The following is a 20,404-nucleotide window of genomic DNA, read 5'->3' as shown; positions in this document are numbered from 1 at the left end:
GTACAGTCCAGTGGCAGCAGGCAGTGACTGCAGTGAGCTGAATAGTATGCTAAGTCCAGATAAAACCCAGATCAGACTAAACACCGATTCTTCAGCCTTACATTTGTATTCCCATTTACTTATCTCCTAAGGAAGAAAGGAACAGTCCTGTGATGGCAGCTAATGTACACTGGATTCCACATCTTGAATCACTTTCACAAGTATTTAATTTATAACACAAAACATTAAATATAGATGGAATCTGCAAGGGTTGAATAACATAAATGTGTTGATGTAGGAATGTAAAGTTATTGTGGTACATTTAGCCATTATGTGCTGTAGTTTTCCACAGTTATCCTAAATTAGATTTTAAACTCTCCCTTTGAAAGACAGACATACTTTATTCTCATAGCAAATTAAGGGTCAGTTTTGAAGTAGCCACTCTAGTGGTACCACATGCAGACTACCATGGACAGCTATACTGCTGCCTGGTACTTTCTCCTGTAGTATACTTAAGAGATGATATGTTTAATCCTATCATTTTTGGCCCATGACATAGGGACTGTGCACACACACACACACACACACACCCTCATTCTCTAAATATAATAACTTTGAGGTTGCATCAGTTTAGAGAAAGGAATATTAACTCATTTCTCTATCCTCTGAGCTGGTGTAATCTCAAAAGGAAGCATATTTAGAAAATGGGGTGTAAGGGCAGAACAAGCACATGAAGAGGTACAGGAGGTAGGATATTTAGAAATTGAAATGTAGAGGTAGAACATGTATATTCAGAGGTGCAGGAGGGACATAGCCACCTAACAAAATGCTGTTATTTTTGCCTTTTTAATCATTTATTGCCGTGATCAGCTGGATTAGTGCTAAACTATTTTTGGAATTTTTTTGAGGCTCTAAATGACAATCCTCATGGACTTAAATTTTCATATGAATTAAATAGTAAGAACATTAATTTTCTTGATGTTTCACTTTATGTAGAGGGGGATACTGTTAAGTTTAGACTTTTTAGAAAGGAAACATCAGTGAATAATGTTTTGTATGCAACAAGTATGCATCCCCTGCGTTTGTTATAAATGTTGCCCTATGGGGAATTTAAAGGAATTTATAATAATACATCAATGTAGCATTAAGAGAAAGTGAATTATGTGGGGTTGAAAATAAGCTTGAAGAACAAAGGTATACTGATGGACAAATTAATAGAGCTAAAAACACTTAGCGGTGGGTGGTAGGATGAGCCTGCATAATACCAAAGGTAAAAATGAGCTTAGTGACTTAAATGTTGTTAGAAACAGCAATACATTCTTTTTTGTTTCTACATATTCACCCCTTTCTCAAATTGTGGAAGATATAAGGAATTTGTGGCATGTAGTGAGTGATGATGAAGTAATAGGAAAGTTTTTTTCCCCAAAACATGTTACTTTTTCCTGTAGAAGTTATAACTTAAAAGAGATTTTGAATTATGTTTAGAGACCACAGTATTCACTGATAGGGCATAGAGGTATGTTCTCATGTGGACATTGTAAGGTATATTCTAAAGTTAAAAATCTTACAGGTACCAGTGGGAGAAAATTCATTGCCCATGATTTGTTTAATTGTGAGTCACGGGGGGTTGTTTACATTACTGGATGCAATTGCAGGTTTCCTGCTTGGTATGTGTGTCAGACTAAATTTAAGGTAAAGTCCACATTTTGGAACATTTGGGGGATATTAGGAACCAGAATTTTAAAAATCCGGTGGCAGAACACTTTAGTAAAATGAATGGGGGTTCAGATGCAGGTTTCTTCTTCTGTGTATTGGCACAACTATTTCTTCCCAGCTAAGGTGATTATTTAAATAAATTGACTGAGTTAGAGATGAAAATGATATTAAATTATAGAACACTTTCCCCAAGGGGTTTGAATCAGGAAGTAAATGGTTTTAAATTATTGAAAAATATGTAAAATACTGAAAATAAGTATTTTGTATTTTTTGTATTTTTTTTGTACATAAGTGTATAGTTAAAAGAGTGTATTATTGCTTAACTGATTGTTTAATTGTTTGATTAATTAGGTTTGTCCTGTATAAAAGTGGTGAATTCAGATGTGATGTTAGATCCTGTGAAGATGAATGGCTGAGTTACCAGATTGGTAAATAAAGTTGGTCATTTGCTGAAGAGCAGTTTGGATTTTTTGTTTATTTGTGTTTCATTATGTCTAAACTGATATCAATAAGTTTTATATCCATAAGAACAATTTCTGTAGATCCTAAATTATAACACTATTTAGTTTTCTGATGGAATCAGTATAATTCATCTTCTCTCTTCATCTGTTATGACCCTGGTTTATTAAGGATTTTAAAGACAAAAGCAAACGTTGCCTTTAAAGGAAATGTATCTTGGAGTGCAACAATTTGGAATCAGAAAACCAAACATACTTTGAAAAAACACTTTAAAAATAATGTTGGGTAGATATTCATAAGATTATAAAACAGGTACTACTAAACTGTATAAAGGTCTCTAGAAAACATAGCAGTCAAAATGCTAACACCCAATGAACATCAATACTGAAACTCCATACATTGTTTCCTAATACTCCACAGAAATTTGAGTAAGAACTTTAGAATACAAGAATTCAGCTGCTACTTTTACCATTTGCTTCAAGAAAAACAAACAAAACAAACAAACAAAAAAACAGTTGTATGAGCATCGACTGAGGTAAAAAGAGGACACATACCTAGTGGGTTGGGAAAGATACATGCTTGGAGTACAAGGACTGACAGTTAATAACAACACCAGGAGTTTACCAGGACAGCATGCAGCATGGCTTTTGAATGTGAAGAGGAATGTTTTGGCATGGTTTGCAATTCACTTTAAAACTTATTAGGAGTTACACAGGAAACATATCAGAGAAAAATGTTATTTGAATCAAATGTCCCATTTCCAGAAACCTTCAAAATTGCACACAGCGTGGAGGCAATAGATAGATGCACAGCACTTGAAGCGCAGAGCACCTATTGACACAGTCCTTAAAGCTGAAATTGAGATGAATATCCAGAAAGATAAAAGGTTTGGGTATCATAGTAAGTAAAGCTATAACCCTCAAGATTGTACAAAGACTTGAGACACAACAGTTGTGGAAAGTTGTGACGTATAAAATAGGTATGATTAATAAAATGCAGTTGCAAGTAAACAGAAAAAAATAAATAAAAGTTTTTATAAAAGAGCACCCCGGAAAAGCAGGGCTATAATGCCCTCCACATATTTAGACCAACTACTGCACAGGACAGGAAAAATATGTGACGGTGTCTCAGTTTACATGAAAAACACTCACAACACAAGCCTGGTCAAACAGTGTGACTTGCTTGAACTTCTCCACGTCCAAATTACTGTGGACAAAATCCCATACCATATCATTGCAAGCTATAGGTCCCCCCATGTCCCAGGAATCCCGTAACACATGTTTAAATGTACTGGAAACACTCCCCATTCAACCCAGCACTATATTTATGGGTGACTTTAATTGCCCCGCTATAAACTGGGAATCATGCAGGCCCAGAGATTTCTGGACTTTGCAAACACAAGCACCCAGAACCATAGTGTTCTCTCTTTGACATTCAGTGCTGTTGGGGCTACTTTGGCTTCTGCTCTAATGTAATAATTTCTTTGTCTGTCCCACAGTGGGCATCCTAACCTGTCACAGGCAGTTCTTCTACATCACCTCAAGCTTTCTCAAGTGTGCTGCCTTCATGGCCCAGGTCTCTAGGCCATTCAGAAGCACCGGTAACACCACTGTTTTGCATACCTTTCACTTTACCTCCTTTGACATTCTTCTGTCATACGCTTCCACAGAGTGCTGGTTGGCTCCAGAACCCCTATTTCTAGCTTACTGTTATTCTGATAGAACAACTACTAATAATAGTAACAATAATAATAATAACTATTATTAAGAAAGAATTTATCAGAACCATAACCTTATCATAACAATTGTTTTAACGTGTTGATCAACATATTTTTTCATTTATCACTGCAATTACAGTGTATCTGTTAATTGTATATCGAGTTTAGTTTGATAACATTCTTCATTGCCCTGCTTTGATCTTTTCTTCCATCATTCACTTGTCTCTACCTCTTTTATATCCTCTATCTTTACTTTTTCATCTTTCTTTCCACATCTCCATCACCCTTCGTTTTATATTTCTTTCTCATCATTTTAAAATAACATGTAGCACTTATGAATTAATCATTGGGTTAATGAACAGACTCTATATAAAAGTTAAAGTTATATAATTATGTAAGCCATTCTAAACGTTCACCACAATGAATAGTTAACCAGCATTAAGTATATTATTTATCCTCCTGTTTAAAATATCCAGCTATAATTTCAGAATCAGATAACATTGCTTTATGTTTCTGTCCATATACTCTAGCCACTGTTATTGAATAACATTTATGTATACTAAACTAAAAACTTCTAGTCTTTTAATCTCCACAATGTAAAAGCATTAATTTGTACTCTCATAGATAACTAGTAATGAAGGCCTGCTACAAATTACTTTATTATTTTACTGTATCTTTAGATTTATATCAAACATTTCTTTACATTAATATCTGACATTGTATGATAGCTATATCAATCTTAAGTAATGGATTGACAGTTTCAATGTGGAACTTCAAAGAAGACTTTGAGCATTTACAGAACTGTATATAACTTAATTTTCTCTTCTACAGCCAAATGTATTGAAGTGCAGAATTATTTTTGTTCGTGGGTTTAATATGCTGTCTTCATCTAATATAACACTTCTGCTTTATAAATGTTTAGTATTAATTCACTCATAAAAAATTGCAACCTAGCAAGGTCTTCTCTTAACACTTTGTCATAGCTATTAAGGTGGTGGTATTGATTAATAAAATATATTAGCATCATATACACTGCTTGCTGAAAATCACATATCCAGTCAATATGGCTTTTTAAAATGGTTTAATAAACTAATAACATTTCTTTAACTGTAAAGCATCATAATAAAAACATGCATACATCACTGCCGAATACTAAACATCACATGTTTTATGTTTGAGAATGTTAGAGGATATATGAACACACAATGAGAAAACAACAAAATACATAATTTATCTACTAAAACAAATATCTAAATCAGGATCAGATATTGCTAAATTGTCCTAACAACCCTTATATTTAGTATAAAACCAATGATATCAGTTGAGAGAGAATATTAAAAAAAAAATGTTTCCTTTTCTGCCTCTGCAAATAATCTCTTGTCACTTTTTGTATGGCCATGCAGGATCACCACAATTTTCTCTTGCATTAGTTTAACTAAAAAATAATAGATCTCTGTCCTTTTATTGAATAAAATAAACCACATCAATTATTTGTAAAAATGCATCACTTTTGTCCTCATAACTATTACCTTTGAAAAGCTAGTAGCACCCTATGTTTACTGACTGTGTCATGTCTTATCCAAGCTAATATTGTACTTCTGTGTCCCACACTGCAAGTATTTACTCCTACACCAAAAGGAAAGACCATGCATGCATTTCACTTACCATTAGACCCTATCACATCACAATCTGTGTTCCATTCTAACATAGATAATTTTGTAAATTAGTATCATTTTGAAATACAGTGAAGTTATAGTATGCCTATTTTGCATACATTTAACAATGTCACACAACAGCAATATAGTTTCATAGGTAAGTAGCTGCCCTTGTGGACCATTTTAAATGTAGCCAGCTTCCCTTTTCTGTGCTCAGAATAATCTATCACATTTGATTAAAGATTGGCCTTACCCATCCTATAATCAACAATTATATATTACTCCTAAAGAGAATAACTGTGATCATACCATAGGTAGTTTGAGGGGACCCATACATGGAATAAAGCATTTAGGAGCTGCCTCTGTCCATTAATACTGCAGAGGGCATTTTCCATCCATAGATCTAAGTTGTGCTTGACTATGGACAGGGATAAACTTTGTTTTATGTGGCTGGGAGTCTGTTCCAGGGCAGTGGTATCCTCTGCAAGATATACCTGCTCCTCTAAACTATTCTGTTGATGTCACAGAAAAGGTTTAGATTCCTAGACTGAGTATGCTGTCCTCTCTTGTCATACTTCTCTGGAAAGGTCTTGAACAGATGAACATTTCCCTTACTGATATATTATGGTTTACTATCAAATGACTGAAAATCAAAACACTGAATCCCAAAAAGACTGAAAATTTAAAATATTGAATGATGCAATTTGCCCCTCCTCCACTGTTGTGCGATCTTGGAGTTAGTATATATATTTAGCAGGGGGTGTGGGGGTCGCAGCCCCCCACATGAGGGGAGCAGGGGGGCTTGCCCCTTGCATTAAAAATGTATTCAATATTCAATTTTACTATCAAATGACTGAAAATCAAAACACTGAATCCCAAAAAGACTGAAAATTTAAAAATTGAATGATGCAATTTGCCCCTTCTCCACTGTTGTGCAATCTTGGAGTTAGTATATATATTTAGCAGGGGGTGTGGGGGTCGCAGCCCCCCACATGAGGGGAGCAGGGGGGCTTGCCCCATGCATTAAAAATATATTCAATATTTTGAATTTTCAGTCTTTTTGGGATTCAGTGTTTTGATTTTCAGTCATTTGATAGTAAACCTATATTATATCTATCATGTAAGCTTGGAGAGATGTAGCCTTTTATTTGATCATTCACTGGTATTTTTGGCAAACAAAATGCATTTTTTTCTTAATATAAATCCGTAATATAAAATCAGTATCTGAAGACAGACCTTTGTATAACAAATTATCTACTAAAGACCTATCATACTTTATATTTTTGTAAACCACACCATTATCGGATATTATAAATCTAATAAAGTGTGTTTTCAGTAGGCTATTTTGGAGAAAAGTTTTCAGGAAGCAAGTCATTTCCTGACTTAGAAGATCTGATGAAGAATTGTGTTAATTAGCCTCCTGCTGTTCAGGAATAAATGGGTTAAGAAAGGACACAAATCTCACAATAATGGACCAATGAGGTGACCTGGATTAGTCGGATGGAAGTTTTATCAAAAATCTTTGAGTTCGTTCCAGTCTTTATGGCATTCCCTTGGGATTTTTAATGCTTAAAGTCTCAGTCTAACATCCTCACTCCAGGTGTTGTCTCTATGTTATGTTATATTGGTTTAGTTGCCCAAAGAACTGAAAATACTCCTTTATTTTTTTAAGTAAACACTCCATGTTCTGTCTGTGAACTTCAGCTTGCAGGCTCAGCAGAATTCTATTAATTCCTTCCATGGTTTCAGTACTTCCGTGTGATAGATTTGTTCTTTCTTCCCTTTTACCTAGCTGTCTCACCTTCTAGTTCCTGTATTTATTCTTTAAGTAACTCACAGTGGCTGCTGTCCCTTGACCAGAAATGTGTTTCTTTTGGAGACACTTTCACTAACACCTCATTTCCCAAGTTACATTCTTTGAGTTAGGTATTCTGATTCGAAACAGGTTTTTGCATTTCTTGTATTTTCTGCATGTGTTACTTTACTATGCTCATAACAGACATTACTGTACTCTGCAAACTAACATGATTTTCTGTCACATTTTTAAATGGTGTCTTCGCGTCTTCATATGTTTCTTTAACAACATTGGTTTGCTTTTGGCTGCATGATGTTGTCACAGTTTTACTGTAAGTTCCGCACTTTTTGCTCACACCCCCCAAGTGTCAATCACTGGTGTATTAATCCTCTGTCATAAAGCCAAATTCCGCACTTATTAATTGGGATATTAGTTAAGGATGTAATGATCAGGGTGAAAGACATGTTGTTCATCACTGGTGATCCAAAGTTTGTTGAGGTTATAACTTAGGATGTTATATAAATGATGTTTTCCATATCAGTTTTTCATTTAGTCTAGTGTCTACAGGGAGCTAGCTGATTGACCAAATGCAATTTCAGCAGAAGTCAATTGTCTAAAAAAGGGCTCAATGTTTGAATGGCCTTGTAGATTGTCATAGCAACTAGTTGCCATGTCTTCTAATAAAGCCAGGAACATTGGGGACCATGTACCTGATTGGCTGTAGACTGCCTGATGTGAAGATTTGGGAGCAATGATCACGTATCTGTCTGAGCTTCCTATCACAACTGTGAGAACTGAAATTGTGGATTAACAGAAAAGTCTTCCTGCACCTTCCTGACATTGACATGGGTTTGGCTGCACCCGACACACTGCTTCTACACATGTATACAGACTCTGATATTGTTGTACCTTTGTTGCAGAAGGAGTACTCTGAGGTACCATAACCTCAGATTTTAGTATATATACTGAAAGATTGTAGTTACACGCCTTGAAATTTCAACAGTCAGGGATCAATGCATTTACTCGAGGAGTCTGGTTATTCTATTATATGGCATTAATGATGCTGGGGGCATGTGTCTGCCATAGAACAGCAATGTTGCCTGCGTTGACAGATGAACAACAAGATACAGATTGTAGGTGGCGTAACGGGTTTCACACATGGCTTTTAGCACTGGTCACCACTAGCAGGTATTTTCATCTGGCAAAGATATGCTGACCTCCTGTTCTGCAATGATTCCAGCAATGGTGTACAGAGTAATATAGCTGATAGGGTGGGTCTAAACTCTTGCAGGCTGGATGCGGTTTATAGGCGTGGTTCTCATTTAGAGATGATACAAAACTGCTGTACTATCAACTCATTGTAGCACCTGCACCATAGCCCGACTTTCCATCTTTTGCGAGTATGATGAAAGAATTGCTAATGTGGGTACCTCTGTTTCTTGACCAGTGCAGCTCGTATTAGTTAAAGCACTGATTATGATGTCAACTGTTCTGGTTTTACTCTACTATCTTAGCCAGTGCAGGAATGGTGCGTAGATATAACTTCTTGGGATATGTTTTATCAAAAAGTTATTTCTAACACTTGTTTTCCTCTTACTGGTTAAAAAAAAAAGATGTTATGTGTTACCATAACATTCCATCTGTGTTGTCAATATTCACTAATCATTGACTGTGGGCTCAGTTCTGAGCCTCAGAACTGACTTGGCTGTTTAATTCAGCTCGCGCCTTCCAAATTCTCGAGCTAGGGTCTACCCATAATGCTCCTCTCTAAAATACCTCAGATCGAGATTGCCTAAAATAGTGGTAGACAGATAATATAGAACAAGAAGAGACCAGATCTGTGTCCCTATTATGAAGTCAGTCTTGGATGCATTTAGTCCACTAAGAATCTCAGGCCAGGGGAAGGAGGGGGAGAATGTCAAGGAATAGTGAAGATCGACAACACAGGTGAAACATTATGGTAAGGCATAACTTCTTTATCTGATGTTGTCATTCTTCATGTAATCCTTGACTGTGGGACAGAGTCCCTAGTTACCTGAATCTTGGGAGGTCTCATGGAAGAATATTCCTGAACACCATTCCTGATGCACATCCCCTAGAGACCTGGTCCAGTTTGTAATGAGTAATAAAGGTACGAGGAGATGCCCATGTAGCTGCTGCACAAATGTCATTTAAGGAAGCTCTAGCATGAAAGACTGTAGATGCTGCTACAGCTCTAGTTGAATGAGCTTTCACAGGATGTGGCGGTTGGAGGCCCTTTGAGTGATATGAAAAATAAAAGTGATAGAATCCCCAAGCCATTTAACTAAGGTAACCTTGGAAACTGCGTTACCTAAAGAAAGTGAGGAAAAAACAACAAACAATTGGTCAGATTTTCTGATATCCTTTGTTCTGTGAGGGTAAAAACATAACTGCCTGTGAACATCTAATAAATGTAGACAGTACCCATTATTGGAGAAATTGGGGAAAAAGACTGGTAGGTGTAAAGTTTGATTGATATTAGATTTTGAAAATACCTTTGCCAAGAAGAAAGGATTAGTCCTGAGAGAAACCCTGTCCTTGTGAAATATTATATAGAGGCTTGCAAGACAGGGCTTGAATTTCCTATACTCTTCTTGCAGAAGTAATAGCTAGTAAGAACAAAGTTTTCCATGTCAGAAATTTTAAGTCACAAGAAACTGAAGGTTCAAAGGGGGAAAGAGGAGGACATTGTAGGACTAAAGATAAATCCCATGGCACAGTGGATTCTTTAAATGGAGGCCTTAACATTAGTATTCCTTTCAAAAAGGCTTTACAAAGTTTACATGACATAAGTGAAGAACCATCGAAATTAATGTGGAAATTAGATATGGCGGCTAGATGGACCCGAATGGTAGACGTTGAACAGCCAGTTTAAAAAAGATCAGCCAGGTCCAATACTTTATCCACAGGAGCCGAGAAAGGGTCAAAGCCATTATTAAGAGCACATTTGGTCAATTTTTCCCATTTACTCTGGTACAGTTTTCAAGTAGAAGGTTTGTGATGGGCCAAAATGATTTGTTGGACTGGTGAGGTAAGGGATAGATGCCTGGCAATCATGGGAATTGGAGACGCCATGCAGTGAGCTTGAGGTGTCGGCGATTCAGATGAACCATACCTTCTGGATCAGATAATAGATCTGGAGCTGGGTCCAGAATCCATGGTTTCCAAAGTAGATGAGGCCACATGAAGGGAAATTAAACCTGCTGAGGCCAGAATGGGGCAATGAGAATTATTGTATTCTTGGGCCTCTTGGCTTTCTTTAGAAACTGGGATATCCAGGGAGTTGGAGAAAGGTATACAGGAGCCCAGGGGGGCCAATAATGGAGAAGAGCATCTCTGGATGACTCCCCTGGAGGGGGGATTAAGGCAAAGTAACTGCTGCACTTGTTGTTCAGAGGGGACACAAATAGGTTGCAGCAAGCATGGCCCCATTAGTGGAATATCTTTTCACCACCACAGGATTGAGAAGCAATTCATGAGGAGTTAGAATAGTTCTGCTCAGTTTGTCTACTATCACATTGGAGCTCCCCAGAATATGCTTTGCCATTAGAAACGGGTTTGAAGAAATCACCCATTTCCAGACTCTGAAGGATTCTCGACAAAGTAGGTAAGATTTGGTTGCCCATCTGAATTGCCACTTTTCCCAGGGGAAGGGCATCTTGAAATGCTTGCAACACCAAAAGCACTGCCCTCATCTCTAGAACACTGATGTGCAAATTGGCCTCCAGTTGAGACCAAGTGCCTTGGACTGTCCTTCCCAGCTAATACCCCCATCTGGAAAGCGTCCGCAGTCACTATGGGTTGGTTTTGTGGAAAGAAGAAAGAACGGCCTGAAAGAATCTCATTGTAATGGAGTCACCAAGACAGGTCTTGTTTGCAGCGATTGGCAATCAAGATGCAGTATGACATTGGTTGATGCATTAATGACCATTGGGAGGCTAGAAGCCATTGTAGAATCTGCATGTCATACCTGGGCAAGGGAACTAGAGCTATAAAGGCTGCTATTGAGCCTAGCACCTGTAGGATGATTTGGGCTGGAACACCTTTGCTCTGAACTATATGGTTTACTTGAGACCTGATTTTTTGGAGCCTGTCTACTGGAAGTGAAGCAATTCCCATAACAGTGTTCAGTAGAGCACCTATAAACTCCAGATGTTGTATGAGTTGTAGATTTAACTTTTCATGATTTACTGTAATGCCTAATGAAGTGCAAAGATGTAAGGGCATAATCCCTTGCCCATTCGAGTTGATGCCTGATGGTAGCGGTAAGAAGCCAGTTGTCAAGATAAGGAAAAACTCAACATCCTTACAGTCTGAGATGAGCTACTACCACTGCCATGCATTTGGTAAACACCCTGGGGGCTGTGGTGAGACAAAAGGGCAGTGCTCTGAACTGAAAATGACTGGCTCCCCAGCTAGAAGTGCAGGAATCTTTTGGAGTGCTTGTCCATCTTTATATGGTAATATGTATCCTGAAGATATATAGAGCACATCCAATCATCTTTTTCCAAGAAAAGAAGAATTGACTGTACGAGACCATCGTCAATTTTGTTTGCTGAACTTGTTGAATTGTCTGAGATCTAAAATAGGTCTCCAGTCCCCTGTTTTTTTGGGCACTAAAAAGAATGTTGAGTAAAACCTGGATTCTTTCTGGTCTGGTGGGACTTCTCGAATGACTCTTTTTTTGAGCAGTTTTTGAATTTCTATGACTGCTGCTTCCCTTTGACTGGGTGGAACATCCGGGATTCTTTTTTGTGCTTATGGATTTGAGGAAAGGAGGATGATATAGCCTCTGGGAATTATGCTCTGCACCCAATTGTCGATGTTATCTGTAGACAGGCAGATTGATGCAAGGACATTCATCCCCTGACTGTCTCCAGAGGAAGGCAATCAGGCCTCCATTCACTGATAGGAGGTACCAGAGAAAGAATCTCTAGACCCCTGATTTTGCAGGCCACTTCTGCCTCTAGAATGGCGTCTTCCATTGTTACCTCCCCCTCTGCCCTGGGGGGGGGGGGGGTCCTTGCCATGTGAGTCCTGGAAAGGCCCTTGGGACTTTTTGAACCATAGCGTCCCACTTTTCTGGTTCCTAGAGTAAGGGCTGTTGAGGAGTGGAGAAGTGTACACCCATGGCATAAAGAGTCTTCCCATCTTTCTCACATCAAGCCAGTATGTCTTTTGTCTTGGGACCAAACAGGGATGTTCTGTCAAACAGAGCATTGATGAAGAAAGATTTAAATGGCTCCACAAAGTCACACAAGCACATCCAGGTGTGTCTCCTAATGGCTAGGCCTGAACCCGCTGCTCTTGTCGTCCCTTCAGCTCCATGAGGAATTAGCCTCATGGATGAGTTAGAGATTGATTCAAGGTTGGCAAGCTGAGAAGTACCCCTTCAATTACAGCTCCTGAGAGAGTACCTGACAGCTCTTTAATCAGATCTGTCTGTAACCTGGTAAAGTGCACCATGTAGTTCAAAGACCTGAGAGCAAAGGTTGATGAAGCATAAACACACTTCCCAAACCTATCTATAGTCCTAGACTCCTTGATAGGAGGATGGATAGTAGAACTTTCCTATGCAAGTTCCTTTTTAGTGGCTGCTGCTATCACCATGGCACCTACAGGGAGACTCTTAGCTCATTGTTGCTTGTCCTTAGGGGCAGATAGGATCCAGTCAGGCCTCTTGGGGATCAGCTCCATGGAGTTGTGAATCTTCCACACCCATTGAGTGGTCATTTAATAAGATCATCAGTGGGTGAAGAGATCCAAGCGGTAGAGGGTTGGATATGAAAAGCCTCCAAGTATACTGATTCCTTAGAGGAAGGCTGGAGAGAAGTCCAGCCACACCTCTGTTTAAGGATTTCCAGGATGTCCCTAAAGGAAACATCATCAGGCTGTGACTTGGGAGAATCTTCCCCTTCATTAGAATTGGTATCCTCAGTGAAGGACTCCTCCGGGGAGTCTAAGTTCTTTCCTTTTGCAGTTTTTCTTCAAAAGTACTTCCTTGGAGGGATGTTCCAGGGAAGTATCTGAAAAGAAAACCACCAAGGTGGATGTCTCCTGAGGCTTTTGTGCCCCCTGTCCCAGGGATGAGGCTGGGAGAAGTTCTGGTCAAGGGGATGGAGATGTTTGGCCCAGCAGGGATGGCAAAGACTGGGATTCCACAATGGACAAGGCCTTCTCTGTGATCTGGAAAGCTGGCCCCCCATAGAGGGATGGGAGCCCAGAACTAAAATAGACTCCTTCGGAACCATGGTCCCAACCCTCACAGAGGAAGCTGCCTCTGAAGCAGAAGCCTGGTCAAGCCAATGAATGCTGAGGCACTGAGAGGCATGGAAGGCTCAGAAAAAATGGAAGTCAAGCTTGGCCCCTCGGAACAAGCGATGAAGCCTTGACCCCAGAAGAACTCCAGTTCCGATAAACCGGAGGAGCTCAAGGCAATTCTTGATTCTGGAGAAGAGACTTTACCGGAAATGAGACAGTTGGAGCTGGGAAGGTTGGTCTCAGGACCTCCAAAGACAACTGGAGTTGGAGAAGGAAGAAGAGACGGTGTCAGAGAAGGACCGGTCCTGGTGCTGTGTTGGCTGGGAACTGAAGATAGAGGTAATCCTCTCACCGTCAAGAGATGGTCCACCAGCCTCATGATGTCTGATTCTGAGAGACTCATAGAGTATTGAGTGGATGATGCTGAAAGATACCTAGATGGTCTTGGCTCCAAAAGAAAGGATTAGGTGTTCGGTCCACAAAAGGATCGACCAACAAAGAATATGTGTTCCTTGGTAATGTCTTCAATGTAGTTTGCTTTGGTACCGACAAAACCTCTGGTACCGAAGATGCAGGTGTCTCTTTAGTAGCCATTGTTGGTGCCAAATTATTCTTGTCTACTGGTGCCAAGAAAACTGTTGACACCATAGGCTGTTTGGATGATTTTGCAGGCAGTTCTGAGGAACTGCTCAGTACCAAATGAGAGTGTTTCTTCAGCTTAGAAGAGGAGCAAGAGGAACAAGAAGATGACGAACTGGTTTAGGTCTTTGGACCAGATATGGCCATCTTCTAAATCTTCTTTCAGTAAACTTTTCAAAATTAGCTTGTTTCTCTGCTCAGTTAAAGTTCTGGAAGAGAAACCATGACATATGGCACAATCCTCTTACAGGTGTACAGCTCCTAAACAATATACACAACAGACATGCCCGTTGAATTAGGCATCTCCCTCTTGCACTTTTGGTAACTCTGAAAGCCAGAGGTCCCCTTTCAAGCTTTATCAGCCATAGCCAAAGAAACTAGGCCTAGTGCTGATAAAGGTGAATCACAAAACACACAGACACACACTCAGAAAGATTTTTTTTTATATATATATTTTTTATAGAAGAAGAAAAAAGAGAAGAAACGGTACCAACTATGGTAGCCAGAAATACATAACCAGGTAAAAATAGGATAGTACCAGCAATGGTACATTAAGAGAAAACCACTCAAAGGTAGACGGATGGTGAAGTAGATCACTCACATGGAAGAAAAAGAGAGAAGTGGCAGAAAAGTAAAAAAGGAAAATAAAAGAAGATAGAAAAATTAGAGACATCAGGAGGAAAAAACTTACTGAAAAAACTGCCAAAGCTCAAGAGAAATTGGACGCATCTTACACATGAAGCGGGAAACAAGATCTGAGGTATTTTAGAGAGGAGCATTATAAGTAGAGTCTAGCTTGAGAGTTTGGAAGGCGCGAGGTGAAGTAAACAGCCGAGTCAGTTCCGAGGCTTGGAACCAAGCCCACAGTCAAGGATTACATGAAGCTTGACAACATCAGATTTACAATTACTACATCTTTGCAATCCCATTCAAATTTTAATATCTTGTGTCTGTATTAATAACAGACATGTAGTACATGGTGTGTTCAATTATGTTCTGAAATCAGGACAAAGATTTATTAAGCACTTTTCTGAAGTTAGAAAGGTGCCTTAATATGTTTTTCTTAAGTACCTGTAAGCATTGTTAAACATTAATCTTATGCTGGACTCTAATATCTGCCAATGCTGTCCAACACAAAACAGTAACAGAAGTAAAAACAACTTTAAAAACTGTTAAGAGTGTTAAACTCTGCCACACATTTAAACCAAGAGTGTGACAGAATGAAGTGGCCAGCTTTTAAAGATGTTACCTCCTCAGAGAGAGACTTTTGTTTCTATCCAGTGTGTGTGTGTGTGTGTGTGTGTGTGTGTGTGTGTGTGTGTGTGTGTGTGTGTGTGTGTGAGTGTGGCAGTGCAGTGTGTTTTATGATTTTCTAAGCTGTAAAACATTGCTTTCTCCATTTTTTCTCTTACTTGTAGTATATGGAGCACATAAAGCTCCATGCACTAGAGTAGTATGCTTGGATCTCTCCAGTCAGAACTCTTAATATGTGTTGTTGATGTGGATATCAGGATTCACTTATGAAGCTTTGCTTTGCTCTGCTTGCAAGGTGAATTTCTTGATATCCATGTCTCACACACATAATAAGTTGGTTATGAATGGAGACCCTAATCCTCTATGTTCCACACAGATTTTGTCAAGCAATTGGCTGCCTAGGATTTTAACGTTTGCTGTAGTAAAAACAATTTCTCTGTTGCTCTCATTACATTGCATATTAGTTGCTAACTCAGGCTGAGTACCTAATTCAGTCTCTGTCATACCATTAATGTCCTTTTTGACTCTCTAGATCATAATTACATGAACTATTCAGTTTTGCATATCCGCACATAAAGTGTAAGGCTTCAAAACACCTGCAGCTTTTACCCTTTTCCCAAATATTTTCCATGTAATTGTTTGAAGAATACATGTTATGCTATGCTATAGTTAAGTATGAGGAAGGAGATCATGTTCTGCAGTCAAAGACAATGACAGACAGGAAGGCTTTTTCACTCTTTTAATGCTCATCCACAGAATGCATTAAACGTGGCCTCATCTAATTTCTCTCAGTTCCGACAGATTTTTTTTTTTAATATGTTAGTGCTCTGCATGCTTTGTGTACTCCTATAAATGGTTTGTTTGGTAAATAATCTGATGGTACAGCTGTAAAACCAGGGCAGTTGTGCTGCGACACTGTTTAGCAGTCATCGGCTTGGACTATTTTCAAGTGGTCCCACACATAAAGAAAGAACATTTCCATCTAATAATGTCTAGACTTTATGCTTCTCAGACTAAGCAAAAGTGGTTTTCATTGTTCTGGAATGCCAGGTATTCATCATACAGGCTGAGTTCTTCATAGGAACTGAATAAACATAAATGTTAAATACTGCACCAGACTTTTTGAATTTTATGACGCAAAGACTGACATTCTAATATAAGCCTGAGTTTGAAGAATGCATTTTTATTATGTATATCCTAGCATTTACCTAGAAGGAACAGGACATACTAAGTTCTCGAACATTTTAATCTAGAATCTGTAAGTGATTAAATTAGAGTTTACGCAGCCAGGTGCCAGCATTAAGGCATAATAAATGTATTTAGCTGCTAGTTTCATTAGGGCTATTTTTCTGAAGGTTCATTTCTGCTGCTGGCCTTCTGCTTTCCTCAGCTATATCTCCCTGGCTTACCTGCACCTAAGCTACGGTCATACACTAGCTGTCTAGACTAAAAATGCTGGACAGGGGGACCCTGTTTTTGGATGATCACTAGCGTGGTCAACAATCCAGGATGGGTCCTGCCAGAGGACTAGTGATGACAACCGAAGGGCACTGCAGAAAACAATAGACAGACAATGACAGGGAGGGTTGCTTGGAACTCTGCCTGCACTTGTAAAGCTAGGGCATGCAGTTATAAAGCAACATGTGAACTTATTATTACTGTCCCTTACTTAACTGGGCAGATAGATTGGTGCATGAGACATTTGTTTAGGAATGATCTGTGAAAGAAAGCAAAAGTATTTGTTACAGAGAAAACTGAGAATAGACAGGATAACAAATATACAATAAAACTAGTATGTTAGTTAAACAAGTATGAGTGCAATTATGATTTCAGGAATAACATCATATAAAACACAAAAGTAAACTGTGACTTGATTTTCATGATTGTCTACAACAACACATGCGCACGATTCATTATGAGGATTAGGTTTCAGTCATATGACTGCACCAAGGCAGTTATATTTGAAGACTTTATTATGGTATTCTTTAAAAACAGCTGTAAAACAGTGAGAGATCCAGTGATCTTTAGGAAAAAAAAAAAAAACATTGTTTAGGAATAGAGAGTGACTGTCTGGATAATAATGCAGGATCTGAAGGACATAGTAGGTGTGACAGACATAAATGAGTATGCAAGGATTGTGGCTAAGTCTGAGCTGTTGTGTATTTGCACAATGAGACATTACTTTATTAGCAGGTAATAAGTACATAGTATCTGAGTAGTGACATATGCATCCTTTACTCACTGTTTTAGGAATGCAGTGACACAATTTCCTGGGACACACATGCACATATGTGCAGACACTTTTGACTTGCATATGCTATATTTTCTTCCCTTTAGTTTTTAACCCGACACACACACACACACACACACACACACACACACACACACACACACACACACACACACACACACACACACACACACACACACACACACACACACACACACAGAGAGAGAAAGATAAACATTATCAGTAAACCCTTCCCTTAAACAATATTCCATATACTCATATTAAATAAATGGACATGGCTTTACTTTTCCTGAATCATCATCCTTGAGCCCCAAGTATTATGATATATTAAAAAATGTAGTAGAATTTTGTTTCCCAAATGTAATTTACAGTATATCTGTGCTTCATATCATTGTCACCAATTCTCATTTTAATAGCACTTGTGGATTCTTTTCTAATTAACATGTATTAGCCTCCTTCTTTCGTAAACGTAACTTCTGGCTTTACTGTTCATGAATCATTGTCCTTGAGCCTCAAGTACTAATATACTAAAACACACAATAGAACCTTACTTCCCAAATGGTAGCTTACAGTATATCCATGCTTCATATCATTGTCAGTCATTTTCATGTTAATAAAACTTGCAGTTTCTATTAGTCTCCTTCCTTCATAAATTTAACTTCTGAATGGGGATCTTCTCATACATTCAGGATACCACTTCTGCGGCAGCACTGGATTTGGAACAATGAACTGTGTAAGCTTTTCAGAAGTATCTTCTGTTTAGGTTAGAGGGGCACAAGTATCCAGTTTGCTTGCTTGGTGGCACTGAATTAATTTGATTCTCCATCATTTTCTGGTCAAAGTTCTGGTTTGCCCTCCTTTTTGAGTACAAAACTGCTTGGCCCTTTCCCTTTGGCACTGCCCATGATCATAAATCTTTCTCTAGTAAAAGGGTAGATCAAACATCCATCTTGAGGTTATACCTTCAGCCATTAATTGTATTGCCAAGGTCTGGATGGGAAGTAGCAATCACATCCATGGTATCATCTTTCTCATTTGGTGGCTCTCCAAAACTCCGTATCTTCATTCTGGTTCTAGGTCATCTAGTTCCTGAGCTCACCCTCATTGGTGTGTATGTATTCTCCCTGTTCTGTCAACAGTAAACATTACAAGTCTAGTTCTGAGCACACTGACTCATTTGCTTATTGTCAGTGCAAATAGTTTCAGCCTAACACTTACAGTCTAATATCGAATCATCTCAAGATCCTCTCATTCAGATTTTGAAACTGTTTATTTTGTGCTCATCTATGCATGTTTGGTTTCAGTAAGTCCAAAATGGAGTATAACATTCCACTCTAGTACAGATATTCAAAAACTACAAACAGCAATCAACTAAGCATGCTGATTCATTCTCCTCGCTCAACAAAGAAGCCACCAGTTCCCCCTGTTGAAATACTGCAAATGGCTACCAGTCTGTAAAAGGGCAATATTTCTTTATTTTCTGCCTAATTTTCAAAATTCTTGATCAAGGATACTGTTCAACACTGAGGTCCAACGTACAAATCAGACAATAAAGTTACTCCCTAAGAGATGACCCAGGCTGTCCCTAGCAGTATGGAAACATCTGAACTAATAAAAATCACAAAAAAACTACTACAAAGACAAACTGGTGAACACCTGCCACAGAGTAACAAAAGAAAGGAATTTTTAATGAAGCACTTTTCGTTTGCTTAAGTTAGCAAACTTCTTCAGATAACGAACACTCAAATTCAAACATTTTAAAATGTAACACAGTATTCATGTGACCATAAAAAACAATCAAGCAGCATAATGAACCTCTGAATTACATTGTACTCTCTTAAAGAGCCCATGATAACGTATTAACACGTGTATACACGTACAATAAAACCTTACCATGTTAAAATTGTACTTATAAAATAAAACATATATACATAAAAGAATATACTTAGTTGTTGCTCCAGATCTCAAGCTATCTTCTCAAACTTTTTAGTTTCAGCAAGCAAGTAATGGCACACACAGTATACTAACCTCGAGAAAGGGCATAGCAAAATTAATTTAAAATGGGTGGGGAAAGCCAAACATACTCTGGCTAGGCTTATAAATGCCCTAGGGCAGATAGCCTAGTATGAACCTATGAACCTATGAACCTATGAACATGTCATTAATGCCTGGGTAGTTGTAAGCATTTAATAACAGTTGCCAATACAACTCTAATTCTTCTAGTCTTAATGAAAGCAGTCCCCCTCTGCCATCTGTTTGTACCTGGTCTATCACACTAAATATGAAAGCATGCCCTCCTGTTGACAGGGAACGTTTTCCAAGGGTGTTCTCCACTTTATGTCTATCTATAGCATACAAGTGTTTATAAATACGTTCACGGAGTCTATGCTCCATTTTACCTATATAAAAAAAACAGACAATTTTGGCACTTGGCTGGGTAGACCACACTTTTCGAATTACATGTAAATTTACTTTTTAAGTTGTAAATTTTGCCCTTGACCTCAAAACATTTCCCTATATCTATGTAATTGCAATACCTACAAATCCCACATCTAGCCATACCTGGATGTTTTGATACAGTGGTGTTCTTGCTTTCCAGCAAGTTTGTGAGATTACTACCCCTTCTATCAACTATTTTTGGATACATACCTACTTTG

This window comes from Protopterus annectens, chromosome 1.part0 (genome assembly GCF_019279795.1).
Source record: "Protopterus annectens isolate FY-2018-M chromosome 1.part0, PAN1.0, whole genome shotgun sequence".
NCBI lineage: Eukaryota > Metazoa > Chordata > Ceratodontiformes > Protopteridae > Protopterus > Protopterus annectens.
This window is presented reverse-complemented; position numbering follows the sequence as displayed.